The 14,859-nt window shown below is 46.0% G+C and overlaps 1 long non-coding RNA gene across 1 annotated transcript; it reads right to left on the bottom strand.

The window, feature by feature from the left end:
• Positions 1-13,838: 13,838 nt before the first annotated feature.
• On the bottom strand, positions 13,839-14,322 carry LOC138368399 (uncharacterized). The gene is made up of 3 exons (XR_011229580.1): positions 14,259-14,322; positions 14,029-14,165; positions 13,839-13,941 (listed from the first exon to the last, which is right to left on the bottom strand). It is a non-coding gene; the product is annotated as an uncharacterized lncRNA (long non-coding RNA).
• Between the last annotated feature and the right edge of the window lie 537 nt (positions 14,323-14,859).

Genomic DNA, 14,859 nt, shown 5'->3' with positions numbered 1-14,859 from the left:
CCGTTGTTGCAGACACCGTTGTTCCAGGCGCCGTTGTTGCAGACACCGTTGTTCCAGGCGCCGTTGTTGCAGACACCGTTGTTCCAGGCGCCGTTGTTGCAGACACCGTTGTTCCAGGCGCCGTTGTTGCAGACACCGTTGTTCCAGGCGCCGTTGTTGCAGACACCGTTGTTCCAGGCACCGTTGTTCCAGGCGCCGTTGTTGCAGGCGCCGTTGTTCCTGGCGCCGTTGTTCCAGGCACCGTTGTTCCGGGCGCCGTTGTTCCAGGCGCCGTTGTTCCAGGCGCCGTTGTTCCAGACACCGTTGTTCCAGGCGCCGTTGTTGCAGACACCGTTGTTCCAGGCGCCGTTGTTCCAGACACCGTTGTTCCAGGCGCCGTTGTTGCAGACACCGTTGTTCCAGGCGCCGTTGTTGCAGACACCGTTGTTCCAGGCGCCGTTGTTCCAGGCGCCGTTGTTTCAGGCGCCGTTGTTGCAGACACCGTTGTTCCAGGCGCCGTTGTTGCAGACACCGTTGTTCCAGGCACCGTTGTTGCAGACACCGTTGTTCCAGGCGCCGTTGTTCCAGACACCGTTGTTCCAGGCGCCGTTGTTGCAGACACCGTTGTTCCAGGCGCCGTTGTTGCAGACACCGTTGTTCCAGGCGCCGTTGTTCCAGGCGCCGTTGTTTCAGGCGCCGTTGTTGCAGACACCGTTGTTCCAGGCGCCGTTGTTCCAGGCGCCGTTGTTCCAGGCGCCGTTGTTGCAGACACCGTTGTTCCAGGCGCCGTTGTTCCAGGCGCCGTTGTTGCAGACACCGTTGTTCCAGGCGCCGTTGTTGCAGACACCGTTGTTCCAGGCGCCGTTGTTCCAGGCGCCGTTGTTTCAGGCGCCGTTGTTGCAGACACCGTTGTTCCAGGCGCCGTTGATGCAGACACCGTTGTTCCAGGCGCCGTTGTTCCAGACACCGTTGTTTCAGGCGCCGTTGTTTCAGACACCGTTGTTCCAGGCGCCGTTGTTTCAGACACCGTTGTTCCAGGCGCCGTTGTTCCAGACAGAATGGCTCCATTGTCGTCAACGGGTCACTGGAACCACTTGTATGTTCCTTCACTCATTCACAAGTAAAGCTGACCAACCAAGTCTAACTCTTGGCCTTTAAGACTTCCTTCTCGTAAATTGTCACACATAATATACCACGCGGTATTATAAGATATATAATGAATGAAGGTTCAATCAAGTATGATCATTATATCATTGAGAATAATATGTCGACAAGGAGCTATGAAATATGAATATGAAAATATGAAAACAATATTCATATGGTATATGAAAACAAGAAGCCTTGGGATATAAGAACAAGGAATTGGAAAGTGTGGAATTGGGATATGAGGACAAGGAGATAGGATATAAAACAAGGTGCTGATATATGAGAAATATATGATATATTAGGATAAATCGCCAAGATATGAGTACATTAAGCTGGAACCCGTTGAAAAGTAGCCTTGGCATTTAAGATATGGCGCTGGAATATGAGGACAAGGAATTGAGTTATGAGGATGGAACGTGATTATGAGGAGGGGGCAAAAGAACGGTGCCCAGCCTCATGTACCATGGGGGATCGAGCCCTGACCCTGCAAGTAGCGAGGCTGTCGTTGAATCCATTAAAAAGGATGTACTATATTGAACAATGGACACAGATAAATCTTCCGGAATAGGCATCGGTAAATTCCCGGAACCAAGAACGGAAATCAGACAAGTTCCTTCGCTGAATTCCCGGCCACCTGCACTCAGAGAACTAGCAGCAAAACAGAATAGCCTGACTGGCCAAGAAATCTAATCTTCCAGTTCAGTAGTCAGAGCAAGAAAACATTCGACACCGGTCACAGAATAAAGTTAGAATTCATAATTACAACCACATAGGCCTTCTCATCCACCTTTATTTGGTCTAATTCTAATTATAATCAGATTATCGTGACTGTCTTGCATCATTTTATGTTGCAAATTATATTAATTATCACTGACAATATCACGTCGACCATGAAAGACTAGTTTCAGCGCAAAAACATGACCAGATATTTCCTTATCAGCCAATATCATTGAAGATTATTATTAGACCACATTGAGCAATGTCCACATTATTCACATTTACTCCTTGTTGAATCAATAAATTTTCCCAGAAAGAGAATTACACGGGTCAAAATATACACACATGTATTACAATTGCATATATTCAAAGACTGAAGGGCAGGTGACGTCAGAAACACCTGCCAGCTCTAGTCGTAAGATAATTATTTAAATTGCAGTTACTCTTAACAATTTAATTCACGTACAAATTAATCATGCAGAGGGATGAATGGATACACAGCCCGTGACTGGATGGGTGAGTGAGTTGAGGATGGGTGAGTTGAGGATGGGTGAGTGAGTTGATGATGGGTGCAGATGATTGATTGATTATCAGACGTCTGAGTGGAAATAAACGTATTTTAATTCGGGGTTGGAGTGGCAAGAATTTGGAGCAATATACTTGCCGTTCAGATATACTCCAGAATGACAACCATTTCTTGAATATAAATGTTGACTATTAGTTGACTATTAGTTGATTAGCTAGGTGGCTACGTAAACTAATGGTCCATTGTCTATCTAGCTGGAGGAATGAATGACTAGCAAAGTGGATGGGTGGAGGAATCTAACTAGCTAGGAAGGTGGAGGAATGGTTAAATATCAAGCTGGGTGTGTGGAAGAATTATTGACTTGCTGGCTGGGTGGAGGAATGATCAACTGTCTAGCTGGCTGGCTGGCTGGGTGGAGGAATGTTCAACTGTCTAGCTGGCTGGCTGGCTGGGTGGAGGAATGATCAACTGTCTAGCTGGCTGGCTGGCTGGGTGGAGGAATGTTCAACTGTCTAGCTGGCTGGCTGGCTGGGTGGAGGAATGATCAACTGTCTAGCTGGCTGGCTGGCTGGGTGGAGGAATGATCAACTGTCTAGCTGGCTGGCTGGCTGGGTGGAGGAATGATCAACTGTCTAGCTGGCTGGCTGGCTGGGTGGAGGAATGATCAACTGTCTAGCTGGCTGGCTGGCTGGGTGGAGGAATGATCAACTGTCTAGCTGGCTGGCTGGCTGGGTGGAGGAATGATCAACTGTCTAGCTGGCTGGCTGGCTGGGTGGAGGAATGATCAACTGTCTAGCTGGCTGGCTGGGTGGAGGAATGATCAACTATCTAGCTGGCTGGCTGGGTGGAGGAATGATCAACTATCTAGCTGGCTGGCTGGGTGGAGGAATGATCAACTATCTTGCTGGCTGGCTGGGTGGAGGAATGATCAACTATCTAGCTGGCTGGGTGGAGGAATGATCAACTATCTAGCTGGCTGGGTGGAGGAATGATCAACTATCTAGCTGGCTGGCAGGCTGGGTGGAGGAATGATCAACTATCTTGCTGGCTGGCTGGCTGGGTGGAGGAATGATCAACTATCTAGCTGGCTGACTGGCTGGCTGGGTGGAGGAATGTTCAACTATCTAGCTGGCTGGGTGGAGGAATGATCAACTATCTAGCTGGCTGACTGGCTGGCTGGGTGGAGGAATGTTCAACTATCTTGCTGGCTGGCTGGCTGGGTGGAGGAATGATTAACTATCTAGCTGGCTGGGTGGAGGAATGTTCAACTATCTAGCTGGCTGGCTGGCTGGGGGAATGTTCAACTGTCTAGCTGGCTGACTGGCTGGCTGGGTGGAGGAATGTTCAACTATCTTGCTGGCTGGCTGGGTGGAGGAATGTTCAACTATCTTGCTGGCTGGCTGGCTGGGTGGAGGAATGTTCAACTATCTTGCTGACTGGCTGGGTGGAGGAATGTTCAACTATCTTGCTGGCTGGCTGGCTGGGTGGAGGAATGTTCAACTATCTTGCTGGCTGACTGGCTGGCTGGCTGGAGGAATGTTCAACTGTCTAGCTGGCTGACTGGCTGGAGGAATGTTCAACTGTCTAGCTGGCTGACTGGCTGGAGGAATGTTCAACTGTCTAGCTGGCTGACTGGCTGGAGGAATGTTCAACTGTCTAGCTGGCTGACTGGCTGGAGGAATGTTCAACTGTCTAGCTGGCTGACTGGCTGGATGAATGAATAACGTTAAAAAATGAATAAAACAAATATGTGCCTGAGGTCAACAACCAACTCATCATTGGTGTGGGCGTGCAGCACTTACAGTGAGAGATCATACTGGAACACCATTTAAGGGACGTCACACGGTCCGTAATACTTCGTAATATGAGATGAACATTTCAGAGGGCAACCATAGCACTCAATGATCTTTTCATTGACTTAGTCACCTTCTCCTGGAACACGATGAGGTGGCGTTGTCCGCTAGTTTTTGGTTCCCAGTGTTCCTTTTAGTGCTACTTATTGCATGGTTCAGACAGCAATAATAAACAATTCCGCCTTGCATGAATGATTGTCATGATTCCCTGGTATTCAATAATATAATCTCACAATAGGTAATTATTGTTTAAAAGTTTATCATAATTGTGTGATAGATTACAGAGGTTCAACCGCAAATCTCCCATTCACTACACAAGGCTAACTTCACGGAAAAAAATATTGGCAAAGATGGTGGCATGTTTTGGGGATGTTATTCTATTAGTTGCAACCAAGAACATTGCTCAACAAGACCCAACAACTCCACACAGAGAATTCCTATCATGATAAGTGATTGCAAGTTTTTGTGGAATGTCAAATTTTATTCTTAATCCATTTTAGTTTATCGTATTCTCGTTGTTTTCTTTCTTATGAGAACATCGACCAGTAATTAATTCATTTGATAGACGTGATCTGATTATTCTCTGAATGTTGTCTGTATATAGCAATTATCGACAACACTCTACGGTTTCAAGTGTGTACGTCACACTATGGTACTTTACATCACTTAAGAGCTTACTTAAGACGCCAGGTACACTTGTAAAAACACTTGCCCTTCAACCTCTTCACATCACTCAGCCCGACGTAGCTGGCCCACTTTCTGCCACATAATTTACTGCTATATAAAAATAATTATATATGGACATTTGGCTTTGCCAAGCACAGCTCGCCTCTCAGTGTTAGCCGAGAGTTTCAACGGGAATATGTCCAGAGGATCCGGACCCCCAACACATGAAGAGCATCAGGAAGGCTTAGCCGTGGCGGCCGCACGGCTGGATCACCAGCCAAGGAGGGCTGGGAGCGCGCCAGTGTTCACTACACAGCGACCAGACGCACACTGGCCCCTGTGCGCTCCTCTCTGGGTGCTATTGGGGCGCCTCCCTTCCCACCCTCCTACACACATCCCTCCCATCCACCTTGCTTGACACCTACCTTCCCTCCTCCTCCCTTGCTGGTCGCCAAAACACGAGGGTATATAAGACTGGTTGACAGAATGACGGAACATCTGTCAGTCACTCTGACTGGTATGTCAGAGTGACCCTGACACGACAGATCTATTGCCTTTCCATTCACTAATCTCATTGATTTTTCCTAATCATTCTATCACACATCTGGTATCAAATATTGAATATATATTTAATCGTTTATTTATTCATTTCCTATCTATTGCCAGGCTTATCCATACCTTCACCTATCCATTACCAAGATTAGCAATACCTTCACCTATCCATTACGAAACTTATCCATCCCATTACTAATTCTTAAAAAGTTTTAATATTCTACAAATTACTCATTTATCCATCCAAACTTTCCAGTGCCAATGATCTATCCCTCCAATCCCATTCACTACCTAATCGATATAGATATAGACATGCCTCTCACAGCTACTTGACCACTATGACAAAATCACTGAGGCATTAGAGGAAAAAATAATGCAGATGTCGTGTACACAGATTTTGCAACGGCATTCGACAAATGTGACCATGGAGTGATTGCACACAAAATGAGGTCAATGGGTATAACTGGTAAAGTAAGACGCTGGATACTCAATTTCCTGTCGAACAGAACACAAAGAGTAACAGTCAATCAAGTAAAATTGAGTCCGAGCGCAGTTAAAAGCTGTGTACCTCAAGGTACAGTCCTTGCACCACTGCTGTTCCTTATTCTCATATCAGATATAGACAAAAACACAAGTCACAGCTTCGTGTCATCCTTTGCAGATGATACAAAAATAAGCATGAAAATTACCTCTACTGAAGACATTGATAAACTACAAACAGATATTAACAAAGTTTTCGACTGGGCAGCAGAAAATAACATAATGTTTAACGGTGATAAATTCCAGCAACTCAGATACGGCAAAAATGAGGATCTTAAACATAATAGAGGGTACAAAACACAATCGAATCTGCCTTTAGTAGGAAAACAGCATGTCAAGGATTTGGGAATAATGATGTCCGACGACCTAACGTTTAGGGAGCATAACCAAGCAAGTATTGCGTCAGCCAGAAAAATGATAGTATGGATTACGAGAACCTTCATGTCCAGAGATCCCATCACAATGGTTGTGCTCTTCAAATCACTTGTGTTGTCCCGTCTTGAGTACTGCTCAGTACTCACTTCCCCCTTCAGAGTAGGAGAGATTGCTGAAATAGAGGGAATACAGAGAACATATACGGCACGCATAGACGAGATAAAGCACCTAAATTATTGGGATCGTCTCAAAGCTCTCCAAATGTACTCACTAGAAAGGAGACGAGAGAGATACCAAATAATGTACACATGGAAAATACTGGAGGGTCAGGTCCCAAATCTGCACAGTAAAGTAACAACGTACTGGAGTGAACGACATGGAAGAAAATGCAAAATAGAACCAGTGAAGAGCAGAGGTGCCATGGGCACAATCAGAGAACACTGTATGAACATCAGAGGTCCACGGTTGTTCAACGTCCTACCAGCGAGCATTAGAAATACTGCAGGAACATCCGTGGACATCTTTAAGAGTAAACTAGATTGTTTCCTTTAAGGAGTGCCGGACCAACCGGGCTGTGGTGGGTATGTGGGCCTGCGGGCCGCTCCAAGCAACAGCCTGGTGGACCAAACTCTCACAAGTCAAGTCTGGCCTCGGGCCGGGCTTGGGGAGTAGAAGAACTCCCAGAACCCCATCAACCAGGTATCAACCAGGTATCCTGCCCAGCCACTCGTCCATCCACCCATCCATGAACCAATACATCAGTCCATCTAGTCGCCTATCAATTAACTCAACCCATCCCCAACACACACCCATTAATCATCAATCAAGAACTTGATTCTCCCATCCACCAACTAGTATATCCATCCATTAACTAACCCACCCATCAACTCATTCGTTTGTCCACCCATCCACCAACCCATCCATCCCACACCCGCCCAGCACCACCTTCTAATTCTCTGATTTTATCGAGAGTTTTAATTATATCCAATTATAGGTTTGAGCCAGACCGGGAGACGGCCTGGTTACCTTAACCACAATTATAGTAGTTGTGGTTACCTTGCCAACAATTATAGGCGAGGTCGTGGTTACCTTGCCAACAATTATAGGCGAAGTCGTGGTTACCTTGCCAACAATTATAGGCGAGGTCGTGGTTACCTGGCCAACAATTATAGGCGAGGTCGTGGTTACCTTGCCAACAATTATAGGCGAGGTCGTGGTTACCAGGCCAACAATTATAGGCGAGGTCGTGGTTACCTTGCCAACAATTATAGGCGAGGTCGTGGTTACCTTGCCAACAATTATTGGCGAGGTCGTGGTTACCTTGCCAACAATGATAGGCGAGGTCGTGGTTACCTTGCCAACAATTATAGGCGAGGTCGTGGTTACCTGGCCAACAATTATAGGCGAGGTCGTGGTTACATTGCCAACAATGATAGGCGAGGTCGTGGTTACCTGGCCAACAATTATAGGCGAGGTCGTGGTTACCTGGCCAACAATTATAGGCGAGGTCGTGGTTACCTTGCCAACAATTATAGGCGAGGTCGTGGTTACCTTGCCAACAATTATAGGCGAGGTCGTGGTTACCTGGCCAACAATTATAGGCGAGGTCGTGGTTACCTTGCCAACAATTATAGGCGAGGTCGTGGTTACCTTGCCAACAATTATAGGGGAGGTCGTGGTTACCTTGCCAACAATTATAGGCGAGGTCGTGGTTACCTTGCCAACAATTATAGGCGAGGTCGTGGTTACCTGGCCAACAATTATAGGCGAGGTCGTGGTTACCTTGCCAACAATTATAGGCGAGGTCGTGGTTACCTTGCCAACAATTATAGGCGAGGTCGTGGTTACCTGGCCAACAATTATAGGCGAGGTCGTGGTTACCTGGCCAACAATTATAGGCAAGGTCGTGGTTACCTTACTAATAATGTCCTCTTCAGTATTATCTTACTGAAACCTCAGGAGAAAATTCATCTGGTTTTTGACATTCAGAATGTTGTGTGAGAATCTTGGCAACGCTGTTCATTTTGTGTTCATGGCGTTCTTCACCTACACTGGCGTTATGTTCACCTGTCACCCTTGTTAACGTTATGTTCACCTGTCACCCTTGTTATCGTTATGTTCACCTGTCACCCTTGTTAATGGTATGTTCACCTGTCACCCTTGTTAATGTTATGTTCACCTGCCACCCTTGTTAACGTTATGTTCACCTGTCACCCTTGTTATCGTTATGTTCACCTGTCACCCTTGTTAATGGTATGTTCACCTGTCACCCTTGTTAATGTTATGTTCACCTGCCACCCTTGTTAACGTTATGTTCACCTGTCACCCTTGTTAATGGTATGTTCACCTGTCACCCTTGTTAACGTTGTGTTCACCTGTCACCCTTGTTAATGTTATGTTCACCTGTCACCCTTGTTAATGTTATGTTCACCTGTCACCCTTGTTAATGTTATGTTCACCTGTCACCCTTGTTAACGTTATGTTCACCTGTCACCCTCACACACGATACGACACAACCTCACACACGACACAACCTCACACATAAAACACAACCCAACACACACGACACAACCTCACCCACGTCACAACCTCAAACACGACTAAACCTCACACAAGACACAACCCCACACACGACACAACCTCACACACTACATAACCTCACACACTACATAACCTCACACACGACACAACCTCACACACGACACAACCTCATACACGAGAAAACCTCACACACGACACAAACTCACACACGACACAACCTCACACACGACACAACCTCACACACGACAAACTCACAGACGACACAACTTCACACACGATACAACTTCACCCACGTCACAACCTCAAACACGACATAACCTCACACATGACACAACCTCACACACGACCCAACCTCACTCACGACACAACCTCACACACGACACAATCACATGAATGACACAACCCCACACACACGACACAACTTCACACACACGACACAACCTCACACACGACACAACCTCACACACGACACAACCTCACACACACAACACAACCTCACACACACGGCACAATCTCACACACGACACAACCACATGAATGACACAACCTCACACACGATACAACCTCACACACACGACACAACCTCACACACACACAACACAACCACCGCATGGGAACCGCATGGAGGCGAGGATACGTGGAGAGCCAAATTACTGGAGGTGGTGACTAAAAACTTCTTAACCCAGCATGTCAGAGAACCCACATGGATGAGAGGAAATGACGAACCAGCGAGACTCGACCTGGCCTTCGCCCTGAATGACTCTGACATAAGAGAAATCGGTTTTGAGGCCCCAGTAGGAATGAGCGACCGGAGTGAATTGGTGTTTGAGTACGTGATTGAAGAAGGGTTATTGAACTCGAGGAGGGATACCGAAACCAAAAGGTTAGCATACCGAAAGGGAAACTATGAGGAGATAAGAAAATTCCTAACAGATATAGCATGGGAAACAGAGCTCAGGGAAAAGACGGGTCAAGATATGATGGACTACATCACGCAAAAGTGCAAGGACGCAGCAAACAAGGTTGTCCTAGTCCAAAAGAAAAACAGTGAAATGAAGATGAGAAACCCATGGTTTAATCAGAGATGTAGGCTAGCTAAGCAGCAAAGTAAAAGGGCATGGAGAAACTATAGGAATAACAGGACACTGGAGAGCAGAGAAAGATCCCAGAATGCCAGGAATGAATATGTCAGGATGAGAAGAGAGGCAGAAAGACAATACGAAAATGACATCGCAAGCAAGCCAAAAACTCAGCCTAAATTGCTGCATAGCCACATCAGGAGAAAAACAACAGTAAAGGAACAGGTTATGAAATTAAGGATAGGGGCAGAAGGATTCACTACAAACGACAAGGAAGTGTGTGAGGAACTGAATAAGAAATTCCAAGAGGTCTTCACCTTAGAACAAGGAGAAATCCCAGAGATAAGAGAGGGAATAACTAACCAGGAACCACTGGAAGAGTTTGAGATTACCAGCGGGGAAGTAAGGAAGTGTTTACTAGAGTTGGATGTGAAAAAGGCTATAGGCCCAGATGGAATCTTCCCTTGGATACTAAAGGAAGGAGCAGAAGAACTGTGCCTACCACTCTCCATAGTGTATAACAAATCTCTGGCAACAGGGGAACTGCCAGAAATTTGGAAAGCAGCTAACGTAGTCCCGATATACAAGAAAGGGGATAGACAGGAGGCACTGAATTACAGGCCAGTGTCCCTAACCTGCATACCATGCAAGCAGATGGAGAAGATTGTGCGAAGAAAGCTAGTGAAGCACCTGGAGTGAAAGAACTTTGCAACACAGCACCAACATGGATTCAGGGATGGCAGGTCCTGCCTCACAGGGTTACTTGAATTCTACGACCAGGCAACAAAAATAAGGCAAGAAAGAGAAGGGTAGGCAGACTGCATATTCTTGGATTGTCAGAAAACCTTTGATACAGTGCCACACAAGAGGCTAGTGAAAAAGCTGGAGATGCAGGCTGGAGTGAAAGGGAAGGTACTCCGTTGAATACAGGAGTACCTAAGCAACAGGAGACAACGAGTCAGTGTGAGGGGTGAGGTCTCAGATTGGCGAGACGTTACGAGTGGAGTCCGGCAGGGGTCAGTCCTTGGACCTATACTGTTTCTGATATATGTAAATGATCTCCCAGAGGGTATAGAATCGTTTCTCTCAATGTTTGCCGATGATGCAAAAATTATGAGGAGGATTGAAACTGAGGACGATAGTAGGAGGCTACAAGATGACCTAGACAGACTGAGTGAATGGTCCAACAAATGCCTGTTGAAGTTCAACCAGAGTAAATGCAAAGTAATGAAACTAGGCAGTGGAAACAGGAGGCCAGACACAGGATACAGAATAGGAGATGAAGTACTTAATGAAACGGACAGAGAGAAAGATCTAGGAGTTGATATCACACCAAACCTGTCTCCTGGAGCCCACATAAAAAGAATAACGTCTGCGGCATATGCGAGGCTGGCTAACATCAGAACAGCGTTCAGGAACCTGTGTAAGGAATCATTCAGAATCTTGTACACCACATATGTAAGACCAATCCTGGAGTATGCGGCCCCAGCATGGAGCCCGTACCTTGTCAAGCACAAGACGAAGCTGGAAAAAGTTCAGAGGTATACGAATAGACTAGTCCCAGAACTAAGAGGCATGAGTTACGAGGAAAGGTTGTGGGAAATGCACCTTACGACACTGGAAGACAGAAGAGTAAGGGGAGACTATGATCACAACCTACAAAATCCTCAGAGAAATCGATCGGGTAAACAAGGATAAACTATTCAACACTGGTGGGACGCGAACAAGGGGACACAGGTGGAAACTGAGTACCCACATGAGCCACAGAGACGTTAGAAGGAACTTTTTCAGTGACAGAGTAGTTAACGGATGGAATGCATTAGGCAGTGATGTGGTGGAGGCTGACTCCATACACAGTTTTAAATGTAGATATGATAGAGCCCAGTAGGCTCAGGAATCTGTACACCAGTTGATTGACAGATGAGAGGCGGGACCAAAGAGCTAAAGCTCAACCCCCGACAGCAAAAATAGGTGAGTACAACCTCACACACGACACAACTCCACACACGAAACAACCTCATACACAAGACAAAACCTCTCACACGACACAACATCACACAGTCGATACAACCTCACACACGACACAACCTCACACAGTCGATACAACCTCACACACGACACAACCTCACACACTCGACACAACCTCACACACGACGCAACCTCACACACGACACAACCTCACACACTCGACACAACCTCACACACGACGCAACCTCACACATGACACAACCCCACACATGACACAACCTCACAGACGACACAACCTCAAACACGACACAGCCCCACACACGACACAACCTCACACACAAGACACAGCCCCACACACGACACAACCCCACACACAAGACACAACCTCACACACACACGACACAACCTCACAGACAAGACACAACCTCACACACAAGACAAAATCTCACACACGACACAACCTCACACACTCGACACAACCTCACACACGATACAACCTCACACTTGAAACAACCTCACACACGACATAACCACACACATGACACAAGGCTACACATGACACAACCTCACACACGACACATCTACATACACGACACAACCTCACACACGACACAACTCTACACACGACACAACTTCACACACTCGACACAACCTCACACCCGACACAACCTCACACACGACACAACCTCACACACGACACAACCTCACACACGACACAACCTCACACACGACACAACCCCGCAGACAACAAAACCCCACACACAACTCAACTTCACACACACGACACAACCTCAGACTGTTGTAATCCACAAGTTAGTAGGGATTATTAGCTAGAGGATCATTACTACAACACTTACCGAATGATGATTGGAAGTACATGTTAAGTAGACAGACTATGGATCACATATCTAAGAAAGGTCAACGGATTAAGACCGCAGCTGCTTAGCCAAATTAATAATTCCTGGAAAGAGGACTCAGGCTTCTAGGAACAAGGTTACCGCTCTAGGGATAAGGTTAATCGGATTATACCTTCCTTGAGAGGCGTGGTGAAATGTTTGAGGCCATGGCGGACTGGAGACAGTCTTGTTGGGGGAGTGGAACCGGAAAGTCCTCCGAGGTCTCCGTTTGTGGCAGCAGCGAAGTGTAGCAGACAGCTATGTGAGAGCCTGATGTGATCTTAGTGACCAAGTTAAGTCTGCAGTATGTGAGTATTGAATGAAAGACTAACCGGGTGTGGAGCGTTGTAGTAATCATTCCGTATTAGGGACTTAGGCGGAAGTTACGAGAGTAGAGAAGATGGAGCCACATAGAGCCATCTGTGTATGGAAATCAGATAAGAAAATCAGAAGCGGGGAGCCACATAGTGCCACTCCATATTAGGTCACCCAAGGAGTGAGTGGTAGCAGTCGAAAAACAGTGAAGATAGGTATCTATTATGCGCCACTATGATCATGTTCATTTATACAGTAAAGTACGACAGTATATTTAAGTAAAAATTAATTTATTTGTATAATAAACACTCACAGGTGAGTGCCAGTTACGCCCCCACATTCCTTAATGGGGCTGGTGTAAAACAGGTTTCTCTGGTATGGGTGGTCGCCCGTACCCTTCCTCGCACCTAATGGCCTTGACTTTACCGTAACAGAGTTCCACACCCAGTGGGGGTCGAGTGAGACTTATATAGGGGACATTAAATTATAAATCTCCCCCAGGGGTTAAAAAAAAATCAAAGAATTTATTAATGCTTTATTAGGTAAAAATCACAAATGATGTATAAGAAGTTTATTATGATAGGTAATAATTGTAGTTATGGTTTTCCTCACTCTTATCCCTCTCCCCCCTCCACCTCCCCTTCCTCATCTGAGTAGAATTCTGACGTCTCCCTATCCGTGGTGAGTGGGGGGAGGTCTTGACCCCCTCCCCCCTCTCTTGGGGGGGTGGGGTGAGTTGGGTGGTTGCCTTTTGGACGAGTTTCCTTCTGGCCCTCATCTGAAGTGTTCTGGAAAGAGACGGGGGAAATAATTTATAGGATTATAACTTTTATTTGAAAAATATTCTATTTCCTCTAAGAACTGCTAGTACATACCTCTCCCCCTGCAGGAGCGACCTTGTGTCCTCTACAGCAGGCATCATCAATTAGGCTACGTAACAGCATCTTGTTTGGGGCAGACCTCCCACGTAGAATTACTACTCTACAAATGTGGACAGGTCCTAAGAATTGCACTGAAAAAAAGAAGAGGATAAAATAGAGGTTGTACAAACTTTCTATTGTGGGGAAAAAATAAATCTTTACCAGAAAGTGAGGGTAATACTAACCAGGCCCTTCAAGGACTTCAATCTTCCCTGCGGGTGTTTTTGGAGAGACGCCTTCCATTTGTAGGATGAGGAGGTTGGAGGTCTTCTAGGGAGGTTGTGGGGTGAGAGGGGTTTTATATGGGGGTAATCCCCTTGTTAGGTAGGTTGCCTAGCTAACAAAAATATTCTCTAAACCACCTATGAGAACCAACCCTTACTCCTCTACAAAATGTCCTAACACAGTGATGTTTCATAGGAAAATATCGTCTCGCATAAGCGAGGGCACGTTTATCATTTAATTTTAAATTAACGCTTGAAAATACATTATGTAAGTAATGTACTGTTGAAGGCAACCCCAGGTGGCTCACCCTATGAACAAACATGACGCAATATAGGCCACAGGCGAGAGTAAAATCACTCTGGAGTCTGTAGCACATTCCAAACACCTTTGTTATTTTGGTAGTTTTAATAAATCCTTGAAAATAATGTCCATAAGTAACCGCCGACATTGCATAACTATCGAAAAAAAACATTCGATGTTTAACTTTATCGACATAAATAGCTACCCAATGTCCCATAGTGATTCTGCTGTGTGATGGTAAAATATTAGTTATGAGAACAA

The sequence above is a fragment of the Procambarus clarkii genome, chromosome 25, assembly GCF_040958095.1.
Source record: "Procambarus clarkii isolate CNS0578487 chromosome 25, FALCON_Pclarkii_2.0, whole genome shotgun sequence".
Classification (NCBI taxonomy): Eukaryota; Metazoa; Arthropoda; class Malacostraca; order Decapoda; family Cambaridae; genus Procambarus; species Procambarus clarkii.
This window is presented reverse-complemented; position numbering and strand designations above follow the sequence as displayed.